At 45.8% G+C, this 16643-nt stretch overlaps 33 non-coding genes across 33 annotated transcripts; all 33 read left to right on the top strand.

Moving 5' to 3' along the window:
* The first annotated feature begins 8 nt into the window (after positions 1-8).
* On the top strand, positions 9-97 carry trnay-gua (transfer RNA tyrosine (anticodon GUA)). The gene is given in 2 exon segments: positions 9-45; positions 62-97. It is a non-coding gene; the product is annotated as a tRNA-Tyr (tRNA).
* A 247-nt stretch (positions 98-344) lies between these two features.
* Positions 345-433, top strand: trnay-gua (transfer RNA tyrosine (anticodon GUA)). The gene is given in 2 exon segments: positions 345-381; positions 398-433. It is a non-coding gene; the product is annotated as a tRNA-Tyr (tRNA).
* A 246-nt stretch (positions 434-679) lies between these two features.
* trnay-gua (transfer RNA tyrosine (anticodon GUA)) lies at positions 680-768 on the top strand. Its single transcript is given in 2 exon segments — positions 680-716; positions 733-768. It is a non-coding gene; the product is annotated as a tRNA-Tyr (tRNA).
* Positions 769-1015: 247 nt separating this feature from the next.
* Positions 1016-1104, top strand: trnay-gua (transfer RNA tyrosine (anticodon GUA)). Its single transcript is given in 2 exon segments — positions 1016-1052; positions 1069-1104. It is a non-coding gene; the product is annotated as a tRNA-Tyr (tRNA).
* Positions 1105-1683: 579 nt separating this feature from the next.
* trnay-gua (transfer RNA tyrosine (anticodon GUA)) lies at positions 1684-1772 on the top strand. The gene is given in 2 exon segments: positions 1684-1720; positions 1737-1772. It is a non-coding gene; the product is annotated as a tRNA-Tyr (tRNA).
* A 583-nt stretch (positions 1773-2355) lies between these two features.
* On the top strand, positions 2356-2444 carry trnay-gua (transfer RNA tyrosine (anticodon GUA)). The gene is given in 2 exon segments: positions 2356-2392; positions 2409-2444. It is a non-coding gene; the product is annotated as a tRNA-Tyr (tRNA).
* Positions 2445-2691: 247 nt separating this feature from the next.
* Positions 2692-2780, top strand: trnay-gua (transfer RNA tyrosine (anticodon GUA)). The gene is given in 2 exon segments: positions 2692-2728; positions 2745-2780. It is a non-coding gene; the product is annotated as a tRNA-Tyr (tRNA).
* Positions 2781-3027: 247 nt separating this feature from the next.
* trnay-gua (transfer RNA tyrosine (anticodon GUA)) lies at positions 3028-3116 on the top strand. The gene is given in 2 exon segments: positions 3028-3064; positions 3081-3116. It is a non-coding gene; the product is annotated as a tRNA-Tyr (tRNA).
* Positions 3117-3363: 247 nt separating this feature from the next.
* Positions 3364-3452, top strand: trnay-gua (transfer RNA tyrosine (anticodon GUA)). The gene is given in 2 exon segments: positions 3364-3400; positions 3417-3452. It is a non-coding gene; the product is annotated as a tRNA-Tyr (tRNA).
* Positions 3453-3699: 247 nt separating this feature from the next.
* On the top strand, positions 3700-3788 carry trnay-gua (transfer RNA tyrosine (anticodon GUA)). Its single transcript is given in 2 exon segments — positions 3700-3736; positions 3753-3788. It is a non-coding gene; the product is annotated as a tRNA-Tyr (tRNA).
* A 247-nt stretch (positions 3789-4035) lies between these two features.
* Positions 4036-4124, top strand: trnay-gua (transfer RNA tyrosine (anticodon GUA)). Its single transcript is given in 2 exon segments — positions 4036-4072; positions 4089-4124. It is a non-coding gene; the product is annotated as a tRNA-Tyr (tRNA).
* A 247-nt stretch (positions 4125-4371) lies between these two features.
* On the top strand, positions 4372-4460 carry trnay-gua (transfer RNA tyrosine (anticodon GUA)). Its single transcript is given in 2 exon segments — positions 4372-4408; positions 4425-4460. It is a non-coding gene; the product is annotated as a tRNA-Tyr (tRNA).
* Positions 4461-4707: 247 nt separating this feature from the next.
* trnay-gua (transfer RNA tyrosine (anticodon GUA)) lies at positions 4708-4796 on the top strand. The gene is given in 2 exon segments: positions 4708-4744; positions 4761-4796. It is a non-coding gene; the product is annotated as a tRNA-Tyr (tRNA).
* A 1250-nt stretch (positions 4797-6046) lies between these two features.
* On the top strand, positions 6047-6135 carry trnay-gua (transfer RNA tyrosine (anticodon GUA)). Its single transcript is given in 2 exon segments — positions 6047-6083; positions 6100-6135. It is a non-coding gene; the product is annotated as a tRNA-Tyr (tRNA).
* A 247-nt stretch (positions 6136-6382) lies between these two features.
* Positions 6383-6471, top strand: trnay-gua (transfer RNA tyrosine (anticodon GUA)). Its single transcript is given in 2 exon segments — positions 6383-6419; positions 6436-6471. It is a non-coding gene; the product is annotated as a tRNA-Tyr (tRNA).
* Positions 6472-6717: 246 nt separating this feature from the next.
* trnay-gua (transfer RNA tyrosine (anticodon GUA)) lies at positions 6718-6806 on the top strand. Its single transcript is given in 2 exon segments — positions 6718-6754; positions 6771-6806. It is a non-coding gene; the product is annotated as a tRNA-Tyr (tRNA).
* Positions 6807-7724: 918 nt separating this feature from the next.
* trnay-gua (transfer RNA tyrosine (anticodon GUA)) lies at positions 7725-7813 on the top strand. Its single transcript is given in 2 exon segments — positions 7725-7761; positions 7778-7813. It is a non-coding gene; the product is annotated as a tRNA-Tyr (tRNA).
* Positions 7814-8395: 582 nt separating this feature from the next.
* trnay-gua (transfer RNA tyrosine (anticodon GUA)) lies at positions 8396-8484 on the top strand. The gene is given in 2 exon segments: positions 8396-8432; positions 8449-8484. It is a non-coding gene; the product is annotated as a tRNA-Tyr (tRNA).
* Positions 8485-8731: 247 nt separating this feature from the next.
* trnay-gua (transfer RNA tyrosine (anticodon GUA)) lies at positions 8732-8820 on the top strand. The gene is given in 2 exon segments: positions 8732-8768; positions 8785-8820. It is a non-coding gene; the product is annotated as a tRNA-Tyr (tRNA).
* Positions 8821-9067: 247 nt separating this feature from the next.
* On the top strand, positions 9068-9156 carry trnay-gua (transfer RNA tyrosine (anticodon GUA)). Its single transcript is given in 2 exon segments — positions 9068-9104; positions 9121-9156. It is a non-coding gene; the product is annotated as a tRNA-Tyr (tRNA).
* A 247-nt stretch (positions 9157-9403) lies between these two features.
* Positions 9404-9492, top strand: trnay-gua (transfer RNA tyrosine (anticodon GUA)). Its single transcript is given in 2 exon segments — positions 9404-9440; positions 9457-9492. It is a non-coding gene; the product is annotated as a tRNA-Tyr (tRNA).
* Positions 9493-9736: 244 nt separating this feature from the next.
* trnay-gua (transfer RNA tyrosine (anticodon GUA)) lies at positions 9737-9825 on the top strand. Its single transcript is given in 2 exon segments — positions 9737-9773; positions 9790-9825. It is a non-coding gene; the product is annotated as a tRNA-Tyr (tRNA).
* A 917-nt stretch (positions 9826-10742) lies between these two features.
* On the top strand, positions 10743-10831 carry trnay-gua (transfer RNA tyrosine (anticodon GUA)). Its single transcript is given in 2 exon segments — positions 10743-10779; positions 10796-10831. It is a non-coding gene; the product is annotated as a tRNA-Tyr (tRNA).
* A 582-nt stretch (positions 10832-11413) lies between these two features.
* Positions 11414-11502, top strand: trnay-gua (transfer RNA tyrosine (anticodon GUA)). Its single transcript is given in 2 exon segments — positions 11414-11450; positions 11467-11502. It is a non-coding gene; the product is annotated as a tRNA-Tyr (tRNA).
* A 246-nt stretch (positions 11503-11748) lies between these two features.
* trnay-gua (transfer RNA tyrosine (anticodon GUA)) lies at positions 11749-11837 on the top strand. Its single transcript is given in 2 exon segments — positions 11749-11785; positions 11802-11837. It is a non-coding gene; the product is annotated as a tRNA-Tyr (tRNA).
* Positions 11838-12084: 247 nt separating this feature from the next.
* On the top strand, positions 12085-12173 carry trnay-gua (transfer RNA tyrosine (anticodon GUA)). The gene is given in 2 exon segments: positions 12085-12121; positions 12138-12173. It is a non-coding gene; the product is annotated as a tRNA-Tyr (tRNA).
* Positions 12174-12755: 582 nt separating this feature from the next.
* trnay-gua (transfer RNA tyrosine (anticodon GUA)) lies at positions 12756-12844 on the top strand. The gene is given in 2 exon segments: positions 12756-12792; positions 12809-12844. It is a non-coding gene; the product is annotated as a tRNA-Tyr (tRNA).
* Positions 12845-13426: 582 nt separating this feature from the next.
* Positions 13427-13515, top strand: trnay-gua (transfer RNA tyrosine (anticodon GUA)). The gene is given in 2 exon segments: positions 13427-13463; positions 13480-13515. It is a non-coding gene; the product is annotated as a tRNA-Tyr (tRNA).
* Positions 13516-14098: 583 nt separating this feature from the next.
* trnay-gua (transfer RNA tyrosine (anticodon GUA)) lies at positions 14099-14187 on the top strand. The gene is given in 2 exon segments: positions 14099-14135; positions 14152-14187. It is a non-coding gene; the product is annotated as a tRNA-Tyr (tRNA).
* Positions 14188-14434: 247 nt separating this feature from the next.
* Positions 14435-14523, top strand: trnay-gua (transfer RNA tyrosine (anticodon GUA)). The gene is given in 2 exon segments: positions 14435-14471; positions 14488-14523. It is a non-coding gene; the product is annotated as a tRNA-Tyr (tRNA).
* Positions 14524-14770: 247 nt separating this feature from the next.
* trnay-gua (transfer RNA tyrosine (anticodon GUA)) lies at positions 14771-14859 on the top strand. Its single transcript is given in 2 exon segments — positions 14771-14807; positions 14824-14859. It is a non-coding gene; the product is annotated as a tRNA-Tyr (tRNA).
* A 1253-nt stretch (positions 14860-16112) lies between these two features.
* On the top strand, positions 16113-16201 carry trnay-gua (transfer RNA tyrosine (anticodon GUA)). Its single transcript is given in 2 exon segments — positions 16113-16149; positions 16166-16201. It is a non-coding gene; the product is annotated as a tRNA-Tyr (tRNA).
* A 247-nt stretch (positions 16202-16448) lies between these two features.
* Positions 16449-16537, top strand: trnay-gua (transfer RNA tyrosine (anticodon GUA)). The gene is given in 2 exon segments: positions 16449-16485; positions 16502-16537. It is a non-coding gene; the product is annotated as a tRNA-Tyr (tRNA).
* The last annotated feature ends 106 nt before the right edge of the window (positions 16538-16643 follow it).

The following is a 16643-nucleotide window of genomic DNA, read 5'->3' as shown; positions in this document are numbered from 1 at the left end:
CATCTGCCCCTTCGATAGCTCAGTTGGTAGAGCGGAGGACTGTAGAGGAATAACAATAGACATCCTTAGGTCGCTGGTTCAAATCCGGCTCGAAGGAGGTGATGTTTTGGGGGAACTGTGGTTGAGGAGGTAGGCCGAATCACCAAACAGTTGTAGGGTTGTTGGTTCGACTCCCAGGTCCTCACGTCGACCTTCAAAACGATGCCACAAAAGAGACTTTGCCTCGTCAGCTGGTTAAAACGTCTGTTCTGCCGCCTTTTGTCTTCTGTGATGACTTATACCATTTTTAGCACAGTCAAACTCAATATTAAGTTGTTTTTGTTGTTGTAGACTGCACATCTGCCCCTTCGATAGCTCAGTTGGTAGAGCGGAGGACTGTAGAGGAATAACAATAGACATCCTTAGGTCGCTGGTTCAAATCCGGCTCGAAGGAGGTGATGTTTTGGGGGAACTGTGGTTGAGGAGGTAGGCCGAATCACCAAACAGTTGTAGGGTTGTTGGTTCGACTCCCAGGTCCTCACGTCGACCTTCAAAACGATGCTACAAAAGAGACTGTGCCTCGTCAGCTGGTGAAACGTCTGTTCTGCCGCCTTTTGTCTTTTGTGATGACTTATACCATTTTTAGCACAGTCAAACTCAATATTAAGTTGTTTTTGTTGTTGTAGACTGCACATATGCCCCTTCGATAGCTCAGTTGGTAGAGCGGAGGACTGTAGAGGAATAACAATAGACATCCTTAGGTCGCTGGTTCAAATCCGGCTCGAAGGAGGTGATGTTTTAGGGCAACTGTGGTTGAGGAGGTAGGCCGAATCACCAAACAGTTGTAGGGTTGTTGGTTCGACTCCCTGCTCCTCATGTCATCATTCAAAATGATGCCACAAAAGAGACTTTGCCTCGTCAGCTGGTTAAAACGTCTGTTCTGCCGCCTTTTGTCTTCTGTGATGACTTATACCATTTTTAGCACAGTCAAACTCAATATTAAGTTGTTTTTGTTGTTGTAGACTGCACATCTGCCCCTTCGATAGCTCAGTTGGTAGAGCGGAGGACTGTAGAGGAATAACAATAGACATCCTTAGGTCGCTGGTTCAAATCCGGCTCGAAGGAGGTGATGTTTTGGGGGAACTATGGTTGAGGAGGTAGGCCGAATCACCAAACAGTTGTAGGGTTTTTAGTTGGACTCCAAGCTCCTCACGTCGACCTTCAAAACGATGCTACAAAAGAGAGTCTATCTCGACAGCTGGTGAAACGTCTGTTCTGCCGCCTTTTGTCTTCTGTGATGACTTATACCATTTTTAGCACAGTCAAACTCAATATTAAGTGGTTTTTGTTGTAGTAGACTGCACATCTGCCCCTTCGATAGCTCAGTTGGTAGAGCGGAGGACTGTAGAGGAATAACAATAGACATCCTTAGGTCGCTGGTTAAAATCCGGCTCGAAGGAGGTGATGTTTTGGGGGAACTGTGGTTGAGGAGGTAGGCCGAATCACCAAACAGTTGTAGGGTTGTTGGTTCGACTCCCAGGTCCTCACGTCGACCTTCAAAACGATGCTACAAGAGACTGTGCCTCGTCAGCTGGTGAAACGTCTGTTCTGCCGCCTTTTGTCTTTTGTGATGACTTATACCATTTTTAGCACAGTCAAACTCAATATTAAGTTGTTTTTGTTGTTGTAGACTGCACATATGCCCCTTCGATAGCTCAGTTGGTAGAGCGGAGGACTGTAGAGGAATAACAATAGACATCCTTAGGTCGCTGGTTCAAATCCGGCTCGAAGGAGATGATGTTTTAGGGCAACTGTGGTTGAGGAGGTAGGCCGAATCACCAAACAGTTGTAGGGTTTTTAGTTGGACTCCCAGCTCCTCACGTCGACCTTCAAAACGATGCTACAAAAGAGACTCTGACTCGTCAGCTGGTTAAAACGTCTGTTCTGCCGCCTTTTGTCTTCTGTGATGACTTATACCATTTTTAGCACAGTCAAACTCAATATTAAGTTGTTGTTGTTGTTGTAGACTGCACATCTGCCCCTTTGATAGCTCAGTTGGTAGAGCGGAGGACTGTAGAGGAATAACAATAGACATCCTTAGGTCGCTGGTTCAAATCCGGCTCGAAGGAGGTGATGTTTTGGGGGAACTGTGGTTGAGGAGGTAGGCCGAATCACCAAACAGTTGTAGGGTTGTTGGTTCGACTCCCTGCTCCTCATGTCATCATTCAAAATGATGCCACAAAAGAGACTTTGCCTCGTCAGCTGGTTAAAACGTCTGTTCTGCCGCCTTTTGTCTTCTGTGATGACTTATACCATTTTTAGCACAGTCAAACTCAATATTAAGTTGTTTTTGTTGTAGTAGACTGCACATCTGCCCCTTCGATAGCTCAGTTGGTAGAGCGGAGGACTGTAGAGGAATAACAATAGACATCCTTAGGTCGCTGGTTCAAATCCGGCTCGAAGGAGGTGATGTTTTGGGGGAACTGTGGTTGAGGAGGTAGGCCGAATCACCAAACAGTTGTAGGGTTGTTGCTTCGACTCCCTGCTCCTCATGTCATCATTCAAAATGATGCCACAAAAGAGACTTTGCCTCGTCAGCTGGTTAAAACGTCTGTTCTGCCGCCTTTTGTCTTCTGTGATGACTTATACCATTTTTAGCACAGTCAAACTCAATATTAACTTGTTTTTGTTGTTGTAGACTGCACATCTGCCCCTTCGATAGCTCAGTTGGTAGAGCGGAGGACTGTAGAGGAAGAACAATAGACATCCTTAGGTCGCTGGTTCAAATCCGGCTCGAAGGAGGTGATGTTTTAGGGCAACTGTGGTTGAGGAGGTAGGCCGAATCACCAAACAGTTGTAGGGTTGTTGGTTCGACTCCCTGCTCCTCATGTCATCATTCAAAATGATGCCACAAAAGAGACTTTGCCTCGTCAGCTGGTTAAAACGTCTGTTCTGCCGCCTTTTGTCTTCTGTGATGACTTATACCATTTTTAGCACAGTCAAACTCAATATTAACTTGTTTTTGTTGTTGTAGACTGCACATCTGCCCCTTCGATAGCTCAGTTGGTAGAGCGGAGGACTGTAGAGGAAGAACAATAGACATCCTTAGGTCGCTGGTTCAAATCCGGCTCGAAGGAGGTGATGTTTTAGGGCAACTGTGGTTGAGGAGGTAGGCCGAATCACCAAACAGTTGTAGGGTTGTTGGTTCGACTCCCTGCTCCTCATGTCATCATTCAAAATGATGCCACAAAAGAGACTTTGCCTCGTCAGCTGGTTAAAACGTCTGTTCTGCCGCCTTTTGTCTTCTGTGATGACTTATACCATTTTTAGCACAGTCAAACTCAATATTAAGTTGTTTTAGTTGTTGTAGACTGCACATCTGCCCCTTCGATAGCTCAGTTGGTAGAGCGGAGGACTGTAGAGGAATAACAATAGACATCCTTAGGTCGCTGGTTCAAATCCGGCTCGAAGGAGGTGATGTTTTGGGGGAACTGTGGTTGAGGAGGTAGGCCGAATCACCAAACAGTTGTAGGGTTGTTGGTTCGACTCCCAGGTCCTCACGTCGACCTTCAAAACGATGCCACAAAAGAGACTTTGCCTCGTCAGCTGGTTAAAACGTCTGTTCTGCCGCCTTTTGTCTTCTGTGATGACTTATACCATTTTTAGCACAGTCAAACTCAATATTAAGTTGTTTTTGTTGTTGTAGACTGCACATCTGCCCCTTCGATAGCTCAGTTGGTAGAGCGGAGGACTGTAGAGGAATAACAATAGACATCCTTAGGTCGCTGGTTCAAATCCGGCTCGAAGGAGGTGATGTTTTGGGGGAACTGTGGTTGAGGAGGTAGGCCGAATCACCAAACAGTTGTAGGGTTGTTGGTTCGACTCCCTGCTCCTCATGTCATCATTCAAAATGATGCCACAAAAGAGACTTTGCCTCGTCAGCTGGTTAAAACGTCTGTTCTGCCGCCTTTTGTCTTCTGTGATGACTTATACCATTTTTAGCACAGTCAAACTCAATATTAAGTTGTTTTTGTTGTTGTAGACTGCACATCTGCCCCTTCGATAGCTCAGTTGGTAGAGCGGAGGACTGTAGAGGAATAACAATAGACATCCTTAGGTCGCTGGTTCAAATCCGGCTCGAAGGAGGTGATGTTTTGGGGGAACTGTGGTTGAGGAGGTAGGCCGAATCACCAAACAGTTGTAGGGTTGTTGGTTCGACTCCCAGGTCCTCACGTCGACCTTCAAAACGATGCCACAAAAGAGACTTTGCCTCGTCAGCTGGTTAAAACGTCTGTTCTGCCGCCTTTTGTCTTCTGTGATGACTTATACCATTTTTAGCACAGTCAAACTCAATATTAAGTTGTTTTTGTTGTTGTAGACTGCACATCTGCCCCTTCGATAGCTCAGTTGGTAGAGCGGAGGACTGTAGAGGAATAACAATAGACATCCTTAGGTCGCTGGTTCAAATCCGGCTCGAAGGAGGTGATGTTTTGGGGGAACTGTGGTTGAGGAGGTAGGCCGAATCACCAAACAGTTGTAGGGTTGTTGGTTCGACTCCCAGGTCCTCACGTCGACCTTCAAAACGATGCCACAAAAGAGACTTTGCCTCGTCAGCTGGTTAAAACGTCTGTTCTGCCGCCTTTTGTCTTCTGTGATGACTTATACCATTTTTAGCACAGTCAAACTCAATATTAAGTTGTTTTTGTTGTTGTAGACTGCACATCTGCCCCTTCGATAGCTCAGTTGGTAGAGCGGAGGACTGTAGAGGAATAACAATAGACATCCTTAGGTCGCTGGTTCAAATCCGGCTCGAAGGAGGTGATGTTTTGGGGGAACTGTGGTTGAGGAGGTAGGCCGAATCACCAAACAGTTGTAGGGTTGTTGGTTCGACTCCCAGGTCCTCACGTCGACCTTCAAAACGATGCTACAAGAGACTGTGCCTCGTCAGCTGGTGAAACGTCTGTTCTGCCGCCTTTTGTCTTTTGTGATGACTTATACCATTTTTAGCACAGTCAAACTCAATATTAAGTTGTTTTTGTTGTTGTAGACTGCACATCTGCCCCTTTGATAGCTCAGTTGGTAGAGCGGAGGACTGTAGAGGAATAACAATAGACATCCTTAGGTCGCTGGTTCAAATCCGGCTCGAAGGAGGTGATGTTTTGGGGGAACTGTGGTTGAGGAGGTAGGCCGAATCACCAAACAGTTGTAGGGTTGTTGGTTCGACTCCCAGGTCCTCACGTCGACCTTCAAAACGATGCTACAAAAGAGACTGTGCCTCGTCAGCTGGTGAAACGTCTGTTCTGCCGCCTTTTGTCTTTTGTGATGACTTATACCATTTTTAGCACAGTCAAACTCAATATCAAGTTTTTTTTGTTGTTGTAGACTGCACATCTGCCCCTTTGATAGCTCAGTTGGTATAGCGGAGGACTGTAGAGGAATAACAATAGACATCCTTAGGTCGCTGGTTCAAATCCAGCTCGAAGGAGGTGATGTTTTGGGGGAACTGTGGTTGAGGAGGTAGGCCGAATCACCAAACAGTTGTAGGGTTGTTGGTTCGACTCCCTGCTCCTCATGTCATCATTCAGAATGATGCCACAAAAGAGACTTTGCCTCGTCACCTGGTTAAAATGTCTGTTCTGCCGCTTTTTGTCTTCTGTGATGACTTATACCATTTTTAGCACAGTCAAACTCAATATTAAGTTGTTGTTGTTGTTGTAGACTGCACATCTGCCCCTTCGATAGCTCAGTTGGTAGAGCGGAGGACTGTAGAGGAATAACAATAGACATCCTTAGGTCGCTGGTTCAAATCCGGCTGGAAGGAGGTGATGTTTTAGGGCAACTGTGGTTGAGGAGGTAGGCCGAATCACCAAACAGTTGTAGGGTTTTTAGTTGGACTCCCAGCTCCTCACGTCGACCTTCAAAACGATGCTACAAAAGAGACTCTATCTCGACAGCTAGTGAAACGTCTGTTCTGCCGCCTTTTGTCTTCTGTGATGACTTATACCATTTTTAGCACAGTCAAACTCAATATTAAGTGGTTTTTGTTGTAGTAGACTGCACATTTGCCCCTTCGATAGCTCAGTTGGTAGAGCGGAGGACTGTAGAGGAATAACAATAGACATCCTTAGGTCGCTGGTTCAAATCCGGCTCGAAGGAGGTGATGTTTTGGGGGAACTGTGGTTGAGGAGGTAGGCCGAATCACCAAACAGTTGTAGGGTTGTTGGTTCGACTCCCTGCTCCTCATGTCATCATTCAGAATGATGCCACAAAAGAGACTTTGCCTCGTCACCTGGTTAAAATGTCTGTTCTGCCGCTTTTTGTCTTCTGTGATGACTTATACCATTTTTAGCACAGTCAAACTCAATATTAACTTGTTGTTGTTGTTGTAGACTGCACATCTGCCCCTTCGATAGCTCAGTTGGTAGAGCGGAGGACTGTAGAGGAATAACAATAGACATCCTTAGGTCGCTGGTTCAAATCCGGCTCGAAGGAGGTGATGTTTTAGGGCAACTGTGGTTGAGGAGGTAGGCCGAATCACCAAACAGTTGTAGGGTTTTTAGTTGGACTCCCAGCTCCTCACGTCGACCTTCAAAACGATGCTACAAAAGAGACTCTATCTCGACAGCTAGTGAAACGTCTGTTCTGCCGCCTTTTGTCTTCTGTGATGACTTATACCATTTTTAGCACAGTCAAACTCAATATTAAGTGGTTTTTGTTGTAGTAGACTGCACATCTGCCCCTTCGATAGCTCAGTTGGTAGAGCGGAGGACTGTAGAGGAATAACAATAGACATCCTTAGGTCGCTGGTTCAAATCCGGCTCGAAGGAGGTGATGTTTTAGGGCAACTGTGGTTGAGGAGGTAGGCCGAATCACCAAACAGTTGTAGGGTTGTTGGTTCGACTCCCTGCTCCTCATGTCATCATTCAAAATGATGCCACAAAAGAGACTTTGCCTCGTCAGCTGGTTAAAACGTCTGTTCTGCCGCCTTTTGTCTTCTGTGATGACTTATACCATTTTTAGCACAGTCAAACTCAATATTAAGTTGTTTTTGTTGTTGTAGACTGCACATCTGCCCCTTCGATAACTCAGTTGGTAGAGCGGAGGACTGTAGAGGAATAACAATAGACATCCTTAGGTCGCTGGTTCAAATCCGGCTCGAAGGAGGTGATGTTTTGGGGGAACTGTGGTTGAGGAGGTAGGCCGAATCACCAAACAGTTGTAGGGTTGTTGGTTCGACTCCCAGCTCTTCACGTCGACCTTCAAAACGATGCTACAAAAGAGACTGTGCCTCGTCAGCTGGTGAAACGTCTGTTCTGCCGCCTTTTGTCTTCTGTGATGACTTATACCATTTTTAGCACAGTCAAACTCAATATCAAGTTGTTTTTGTTGTTGTAGACTGCACATCTGCCCCTTTGATAGCTCAGTTGGTATAGCGGAGGACTGTAGAGGAATAATAATAGACATCCTTAGGTTGCTGGTTCAAATCCGGCTGGAAGGAGGTGATGTTTTGGGGGAACTGTGGTTGAGGAGGTAGGCCGAATCACCAAACAGTTGTAGGGTTGTTGGTTCGACTCCCTGCTCCTCATGTCATCATTCAGAATGATGCCACAAAAGAGACTTTGCCTCGTCAGCTGGTTAAAATGTCTGTTCTGCCGCTTTTTGTCTTCTGTGATGACTTATACCATTTTTAGCACAGTCAAACTCAATATTAAGTTGTTTTTGTTGTTGTAGACTGCCCATCTGCCCCTTCGATAGCTCAGTTGGTAGAGCGGAGGACTGTAGAGGAAGAACAATAGACATCCTTAGGTCGCTGGTTCAAATCCGGCTCGAAGGAGGTGATGTTTTAGGGCAACTGTGGTTGAGGAGGTAGGCCGAATCACCAAACAGTTGTAGGGTTGTTGGTTCGACTCCCAGCTCCTCACGTCGACCTTCAAAACGATGCTACAAAAGAGACTGTGCCTCGTCAGCTGGTGAAACGTCTGTTCTGCCGCCTTTTGTCTTCTGTGATGACTTATACCATTTTTAGCACAGTCAAACTCAATATCAAGTTGTTTTTGTTGTTGTAGACTGCACATCTGCCCCTTTGATAGCTCAGTTGGTATAGCGGAGGACTGTAGAGGAATAATAATAGACATCCTTAGGTCGCTGGTTCAAATCCGGCTGGAAGGAGGTGATGTTTTGGGGGAACTGTGGTTGAGGAGGTAGACCGAATCACCAAACAGTTGTAGGGTTGTTGGTTCGACTCCCTGCTCCTCATGTCATCATTCAGAATGATGCCACAAAAGAGACTTTGCCTCGTCAGCTGGTTAAAATGTCTGTTCTGCCGCTTTTTGTCTTCTGTGATGACTTATACCATTTTTAGCACAGTCAAACTCAATATTAAGTTGTTTTTGTTGTAGTAGACTGCACATCTGCCCCTTCGATAGCTCAGTTGGTAGAGCGGAGGACTGTAGAGGAATAACAATAGACATCCTTAGGTCGCTGGTTCAAATCCGGCTCGAAGGAGGTGATGTTTTAGGGCAACTGTGGTTGAGGAGGTAGGCCGAATCACCAAACAGTTGTAGGGTTGTTGGTTCGACTCCCTGCTCCTCATGTCATCATTCAAAATGATGCCACAAAAGAGACTTTGCCTCGTCAGCTGGTTAAAACGTCTGTTCTGCCGCCTTTTGTCTTCTGTGATGACTTATACCATTTTTAGCACAGTCAAACTCAATATTAACTTGTTTTTGTTGTTGTAGACTGCACATCTGCCCCTTCGATAGCTCAGTTGGTAGAGCGGAGGACTGTAGAGGAAGAACAATAGACATCCTTAGGTCGCTGGTTCAAATCCGGCTCGAAGGAGGTGATGTTTTAGGGCAACTGTGGTTGAGGAGGTAGGCCGAATCACCAAACAGTTGTAGGGTTGTTGGTTCGACTCCCTGCTCCTCATGTCATCATTCAAAATGATGCCACAAAAGAGACTTTGCCTCGTCAGCTGGTTAAAACGTCTGTTCTGCCGCCTTTTGTCTTCTGTGATGACTTATACCATTTTTAGCACAGTCAAACTCAATATTAAGTTGTTTTTGTTGTTGTAGACTGCACATCTGCCCCTTCGATAGCTCAGTTGGTAGAGCGGAGGACTGTAGAGGAATAACAATAGACATCCTTAGGTCGCTGGTTCAAATCCGGCTCGAAGGAGGTGATGTTTTGGGGGAACTGTGGTTGAGGAGGTAGGCCGAATCACCAAACAGTTGTAGGGTTGTTGGTTCGACTCCCAGGTCCTCACGTCGACCTTCAAAACGATGCCACAAAAGAGACTTTGCCTCGTCAGCTGGTTAAAACGTCTGTTCTGCCGCCTTTTGTCTTCTGTGATGACTTATACCATTTTTAGCACAGTCAAACTCAATATTAAGTTGTTTTTGTTGTTGTAGACTGCACATCTGCCCCTTCGATAGCTCAGTTGGTAGAGCGGAGGACTGTAGAGGAATAACAATAGACATCCTTAGGTCGCTGGTTCAAATCCGGCTCGAAGGAGGTGATGTTTTGGGGGAACTGTGGTTGAGGAGGTAGGCCGAATCACCAAACAGTTGTAGGGTTGTTGGTTCGACTCCCAGGTCCTCACGTCGACCTTCAAAACGATGCTACAAGAGGCTGTGCCTCGTCAGCTGGTGAAACGTCTGTTCTGCCGCCTTTTGTCTTTTGTGATGACTTATACCATTTTTAGCACAGTCAAACTCAATATTAAGTTGTTTTTGTTGTTGTAGACTGCACATATGCCCCTTCGATAGCTCAGTTGGTAGAGCGGAGGACTGTAGAGGAATAACAATAGACATCCTTAGGTCGCTGGTTCAAATCCGGCTCGAAGGAGATGATGTTTTGGGGGAACTGTGGTTGAGGAGGTAGGCCGAATCACCAAACAGTTGTAGGGTTGTTGGTTCGACTCCCAGCTCCTCACGTCGACCTTCAAAACGATGCTACAAAAGAGACTGTGCCTCGTCAGCTGGTGAAACGTCTGTTCTGCCGCCTTTTGTCTTCTGTGATGACTTATACCATTTTTAGCACAGTCAAACTCAATATCAAGTTGTTTTTGTTGTTGTAGACTGCACATCTGCCCCTTTGATAGCTCAGTTGGTATAGCGGAGGACTGTAGAGGAATAACAATAGACATCCTTAGGTCGCTGGTTCAAATCCGGCTCGAAGGAGGTGATGTTTTGGGGGAACTGTGGTTGAGGAGGTAGGCCGAATCACCAAACAGTTGTAGGGTTGTTGCTTCGACTCCCTGCTCCTCATGTCATCATTCAGAATGATGCCACAAAAGAGACTTTGCCTCGTCAGCTGGTTAAAATGTCTGTTCTGCCGCTTTTTGTCTTCTGTGATGACTTATACCATTTTTAGCACAGTCAAACTCAATATTAAGTTGTTTTTGTTGTTGTAGACTGCACATCTGCCCCTTCGATAGCTCAGTTGGTAGAGTGGAGGACTGTAGAGGAATAACAATAGACATCCTTAGGTCGCTGGTTCAAATCCGGCTCGAAGGAGGTGATGTTTTAGGGCAACTGTGGTTGAGGAGGTAGGCCGAATCACCAAACAGTTGTAGGGTTTTTAGTTGGACTCCCAGCTCCTCACGTCGACCTTCAAAACGATGCTACAAAAGAGACTCTATCTCGACAGCTAGTGAAACGTCTGTTCTGCCGCCTTTTGTCTTCTGTGATGACTTATACCATTTTTAGCACAGTCAAACTCAATATTAAGTGGTTTTTGTTGTAGTAGACTGCACATCTGCCCCTTCGATAGCTCAGTTGGTAGAGCGGAGGACTGTAGAGGAATAACAATAGACATCCTTAGGTCGCTGGTTCAAATCCGGCTCGAAGGAGGTGATGTTTTGGGGGAACTGTGGTTGAGGAGGTAGGCCGAATCACCAAACAGTTGTAGGGTTGTTGGTTCGACTCCCAGGTCCTCACGTCGACCTTCAAAACGATGCTACAAAAGAGACTGTGCCTCGTCAGCTGGTGAAACGTCTGTTCTGCCGCCTTTTGTCTTTTGTGATGACTTATACCATTTTTAGCACAGTCAAACTCAATATCAAGTTGTTTTTGTTGTTGTAGACTGCACATCTGCCCCTTTGATAGCTCAGTTGGTATAGCGGAGGACTGTAGAGGAATAACAATAGACATCCTTAGGTCGCTGGTTCAAATCCGGCTCGAAGGAGGTGATGTTTTGGGGGAACTGTGGTTGAGGAGGTAGGCCGAATCACCAAACAGTTGTAGGGTTGTTGGTTCGACTCCCTGCTCCTCATGTCATCATTCAGAATGATGCCACAAAAGAGACTTTGCCTCGTCACCTGGTTAAAATGTCTGTTCTGCCGCTTTTTGTCTTCTGTGATGACTTATACCATTTTTAGCACAGTCAAACTCAATATTAAGTTGTTGTTGTTGTTGTAGACTGCACATCTGCCCCTTCGATAGCTCAGTTGGTAGAGCGGAGGACTGTAGAGGAATAACAATAGACATCCTTAGGTCGCTGGTTCAAATCCGGCTCGAAGGAGGTGATGTTTTAGGGCAACTGTGGTTGAGGAGGTAGGCCGAATCACCAAACAGTTGTAGGGTTTTTAGTTGGACTCCCAGCTCCTCACGTCGACCTTCAAAACGATGCTACAAAAGAGACTCTATCTCGACAGCTAGTGAAACGTCTGTTCTGCCGCCTTTTGTCTTCTGTGATGACTTATACCATTTTTAGCACAGTCAAACTCAATATTAAGTGGTTTTTGTTGTAGTAGACTGCACATCTGCCCCTTCGATAGCTCAGTTGGTAGAGCGGAGGACTGTAGAGGAATAACAATAGACATCCTTAGGTCGCTGGTTCAAATCCGGCTCGAAGGAGGTGATGTTTTAGGGCAACTGTGGTTGAGGAGGTAGGCCGAATCACCAAACAGTTGTAGGGTTGTTGGTTCGACTCCCTGCTCCTCATGTCATCATTCAAAATGATGCCACAAAAGAGACTTTGCCTCGTCAGGTGGTTAAAACGTCTGTTCTGCCGCCTTTTGTCTTCTGTGATGACTTATACCATTTTTAGCACAGTCAAACTCAATATTAAGTTGTTTTTGTTGTTGTAGACTGCACATCTGCCCCTTCGATAGCTCAGTTGGTAGAGCGGAGGACTGTAGAGGAATAACAATAGACATCCTTAGGTCGCTGGTTCAAATCCGGCTCGAAGGAGGTGATGTTTTGGGGGAACTGTGGTTGAGGAGGTAGGCCGAATCACCAAACAGTTGTAGGGTTGTTGGTTCGACTCCCAGCTCCTCACGTCGACCTTCAAAACGATGCTACAAAAGAGACTGTGCCTCGTCAGCTGGTGAAACGTCTGTTCTGCCGCCTTTTGTCTTCTGTGATGACTTATACCATTTTTAGCACAGTCAAACTCAATATCAAGTTGTTTTTGTTGTTGTAGACTGCACATCTGCCCCTTTGATAGCTCAGTTGGTAGAGCGGAGGACTGTAGAGGAATAATAATAGACATCCTTAGGTTGCTGGTTCAAATCCGGCTGGAAGGAGGTGATGTTTTGGGGGAACTGTGGTTGAGGAGGTAGGCCGAATCACCAAACAGTTGTAGGGTTGTTGGTTCGACTCCCTGCTCCTCATGTCATCATTCAGAATGATGCCACAAAAGAGACTTTGCCTCGTCAGCTGGTTAAAATGTCTGTTCTGCCGCTTTTTGTCTTCTGTGATGACTTATACCATTTTTAGCACAGTCAAACTCAATATTAAGTTGTTTTTGTTGTTGTAGACTGCCCATCTGCCCCTTCGATAGCTCAGTTGGTAGAGCGGAGGACTGTAGAGGAAGAACAATAGACATCCTTAGGTCGCTGGTTCAAATCCGGCTCGAAGGAGGTGATGTTTTAGGGCAACTGTGGTTGAGGAGGTAGGCCGAATCACCAAACAGTTGTAGGGTTGTTGGTTCGACTCCCTGCTCCTCATGTCATCATTCAGAATGATGCCACAAAAGAGACATTGCCTCGTCAGCTGGTTAAAATGTCTGTTCTGCCGCTTTTTGTCTTCTGTGATGACTTATACCATTTTTAGCACAGTCAAACTCAATATTAAGTTGTTTTTGTTGTTGTAGACTGCACATCTGCCCCTTCGATAGCTCAGTTGGTAGAGCGGAGGACTGTAGAGGAATAACAATAGACATCCTTAGGTCGCTGGTTCAAATCCGGCTTGAAGGAGGTGATGTTTTAGGGCAACTGTGGTTGAGGAGGTAGGCCGAATCACCAAACAGTTGTAGGGTTTTTAGTTGGACTCCCAGCTCCTCATGTCGACCTTCAAAACGATGCTACAAAAGAGACTCTGACTCGACAGCTGGTGAAACGTCTGTTCTGCCCCCTTTTGTCTTCTGTGATGACTTATACCATTTTTAGCACAGTCAAACTCAATATTAAGTGTTTTTTGTTGTAGTAGACTGCACATCTGCCCCTTCGATAGCTCAGTTGGTAGAGCGGAGGACTGTAGAGGAATAACAATAGACATCCTTAGGTCGCTGGTTCAAATCCGGCTCGAAGGAGGTGATGTTTTAGGGCAACTGTGGTTGAGGAGGTAGGCCGAATCACCAAACAGTTGTAGGGTTGTTGGTTCAACTCCCTGCTCCTCATGTCATCATTCAAAATGATGCCACAAAAGAGACTTTGCCTCGTCAGCTGGTTAAAACGTCTGTTCTGCCGCCTTTTGTCTTCTGTGATGACTTATACCATTTTTAGCACAGTCAAACTCAATATTAAGTTGTTTTTGTTGTAGTAGACTGCACATCTGCCCCTTCGATAGCTCAGTTGGTAGAGCGGAGGACTGTAGAGGAATAACAATAGACATCCTTAGGTCGCTGGTTGAAATCCGGCTCGAAGGAGGTGATGTTTTGGGGGAACTGTGGTTGAGGAGGTAGGCCGAATCACCAAACAGTTGTAGGGTTGTTGCTTCGACTCCCTGCTCCTCATGTCATCATTCAGAATGATGCCACAAAAGAGACTTTGCCTCGTCAGCTGGTTAAAATGTCTGTTCTGCCGCTTTTTGTCTTTTGTGATGACTTATACCATTTTTAGCACAGTCAAACTCAATATTAAGTTGTTTTTGTTGTTGTAGACTGCACATATGCCCCTTCGATAGCTCAGTTGGTAGAGCGGAGGACTGTAGAGGAATAACAATAGACATCCTTAGGTCGCTGGTTCAAATCCGGCTCGAAGGAGGTGATGTTTTAGGGCAACTGTGGTTGAGGAGGTAGGCCGAATCACCAAACAGTTGTAGGGTTTTTAGTTGGACTCCCAGCTCCTCACGTCGACCTTCAAAACGATGCTACAAAAGAGACTTTGCCTCGTCAGCTGGTTAAAATGTCTGTTCTGCCGCTTTTTGTCTTCTGTGATGACTTATACCATTTTTAGCACAGTCAAACTCAATATCAAGTTGTTTTTGTTGTAGTAGACTGCACATCTGCCCCTTCGATAGCTCAGTTGGTAGAGCGGAGGACTGTAGAGGAATAACAATAGACATCCTTAGGTCGCTGGTTCAAATCCGGCTCGAAGGAGGTGATGTTTTAGGGCAACTGTGGTTGAGGAGGTAGGCCGAATCACCAAACAGTTGTAGGGTTGTTGGTTCGACTCCCTGCTCCTCATGTCATCATTCAAAATGATGCCACAAAAGAGACTTTGCCTCGTCAGCTGGTTAAAACGTCTGTTCTGCCGCCTTTTGTCTTCTGTGATGACTTATACCATTTTTAGCACAGTCAAACTCAATATTAAGTTGTTTTTGTTGTTGTAGACTGCACATCTGCCCCTTCGATAGCTCAGTTGGTAGAGCGGAGGACTGTAGAGGAATAACAATAGACATCCTTAGGTCGCTGGTTCAAATCCGGCTCGAAGGAGGTGATGTTTTGGGGGAACTGTGGTTGAGGAGGTAGGCCGAATCACCAAACAGTTGTAGGGTTGTTGGTTCGACTCCCAGCTCCTCACGTCGACCTTCAAAACGATGCTACAAAAGAGACTGTGCCTCGTCAGCTGGTGAAACGTCTGTTCTGCCGCCTTTTGTCTTCTGTGATGACTTATACCATTTTTAGCACAGTCAAACTCAATATCAAGTTGTTTTTGTTGTTGTAGACTGCACATCTGCCCCTTTGATAGCTCAGTTGGTATAGCGGAGGACTGTAGAGGAATAATAATAGACATCCTTAGGTTGCTGGTTCAAATCCGGCTGGAAGGAGGTGATGTTTTGGGGGAACTGTGGTTGAGGAGGTAGGCCGAATCACCAAACAGTTGTAGGGTTGTTGGTTCGACTCCCTACTCCTCATGTCATCATTCAGAATGATGCCACAAAAGAGACTTTGCCTCGTCAGCTGGTTAAAATGTCTATTCTGCCGCTTTTTGTCTTCTGTGATGACTTATACCATTTTTAGCACAGTCAAACTCAATATTAACTTGTTTTTGTTGTTGTAGACTGCACATCTGCCCCTTTGATAGCTCAGTTGGTATAGCGGAGGACTGTAGAGGAATAATAATAGACATCCTTAGGTCGCTGGTTCAAATCCGGCTGGAAGGAGGTGATGTTTTGGGGGAACTGTGGTTGAGGAGGTAGACCGAATCACCAAACAGTTGTAGGGTTGTTGGTTCAACTCCCTGCTCCTCATGTCATCATTCAGAATGATGCCACAAAAGAGACTGTGCCTCGTCAGCTGGTGAAACGTCTGTTCTGCCGCCTTTTGTCTTCTGTGATGACTTATACCATTTTTAGCACATTCAAACTCAATATCAAGTTGTTTTTGTTGTTGTAGACTGCACATCTGCCCCTTTGATAGCTCAGTTGGTATAGCGGAGGACTGTAGAGGAATAATAATAGACATCCTTAGGTCGCTGGTTCAAATCCGGCTGGAAGGAGGTGATGTTTTGGGGGAACTGTGGTTGAGGAGGTAGACCGAATCACCAAACAGTTGTAGGGTTGTTGGTTCGACTCCCTGCTCCTCATGTCATCATTCAGAATGATGCCACAAAAGAGACTTTGCCTCGTCAGCTGGTTAAAATGTCTGTTCTGCCGCTTTTTGTCTTCTGTGATGACTTATACCATTTTTAGCACAGTCAAACTCAATATTAAGTTGTTTTTGTTGTAGTAGACTGCACATCTGCCCCTTCGATAGCTCAGTTGGTAGAGCGGAGGACTGTAGAGGAATAACAATAGACATCCTTAGGTCGCTGGTTCAAATCCGGCTCGAAGGAGGTGATGTTTTAGGGCAACTGTGGTTGAGGAGGTAGGCCGAATCACCAAACAGTTGTAGGGTTGTTGGTTCGACTCCCTGCTCCTCATGTCATCATTCAAAATGATGCCACAAAAGAGACTTTGCCTCGTCAGCTGGTTAAAACGTCTGTTCTGCCGCCTTTTGTCTTCTGTGATGACTTATACCATTTTTAGCACAGTCAAACTCAATATTAAGTTGTTTTTGTTGTTGTAGACTGCACATCTGCCCCTTCGATAGCTCAGTTGGTAGAGCGGAGGACTGTAGAGGAATAACAATAGACATCCTTAGGTCGCTGGTTCAAATCCGGCTCGAAGGAGGTGATGTTTTGGGGGAACTGTGGTTGAGGAGGTAGGCCGAATCACCAAACAGTTGTAGGGTTGTTGGTTCGACTCCCAGGTCCTCACGTCGACCTTCAAAACGAT

The sequence above is a fragment of the Scomber scombrus genome, chromosome 17 (genome assembly GCF_963691925.1).
Source record: "Scomber scombrus chromosome 17, fScoSco1.1, whole genome shotgun sequence".
Classification (NCBI taxonomy): Eukaryota; Metazoa; Chordata; class Actinopteri; order Scombriformes; family Scombridae; genus Scomber; species Scomber scombrus.
The sequence above is the reverse complement of the archived record's forward strand: the minus strand, read 5'-3'. Positions and strand labels throughout refer to the sequence as shown.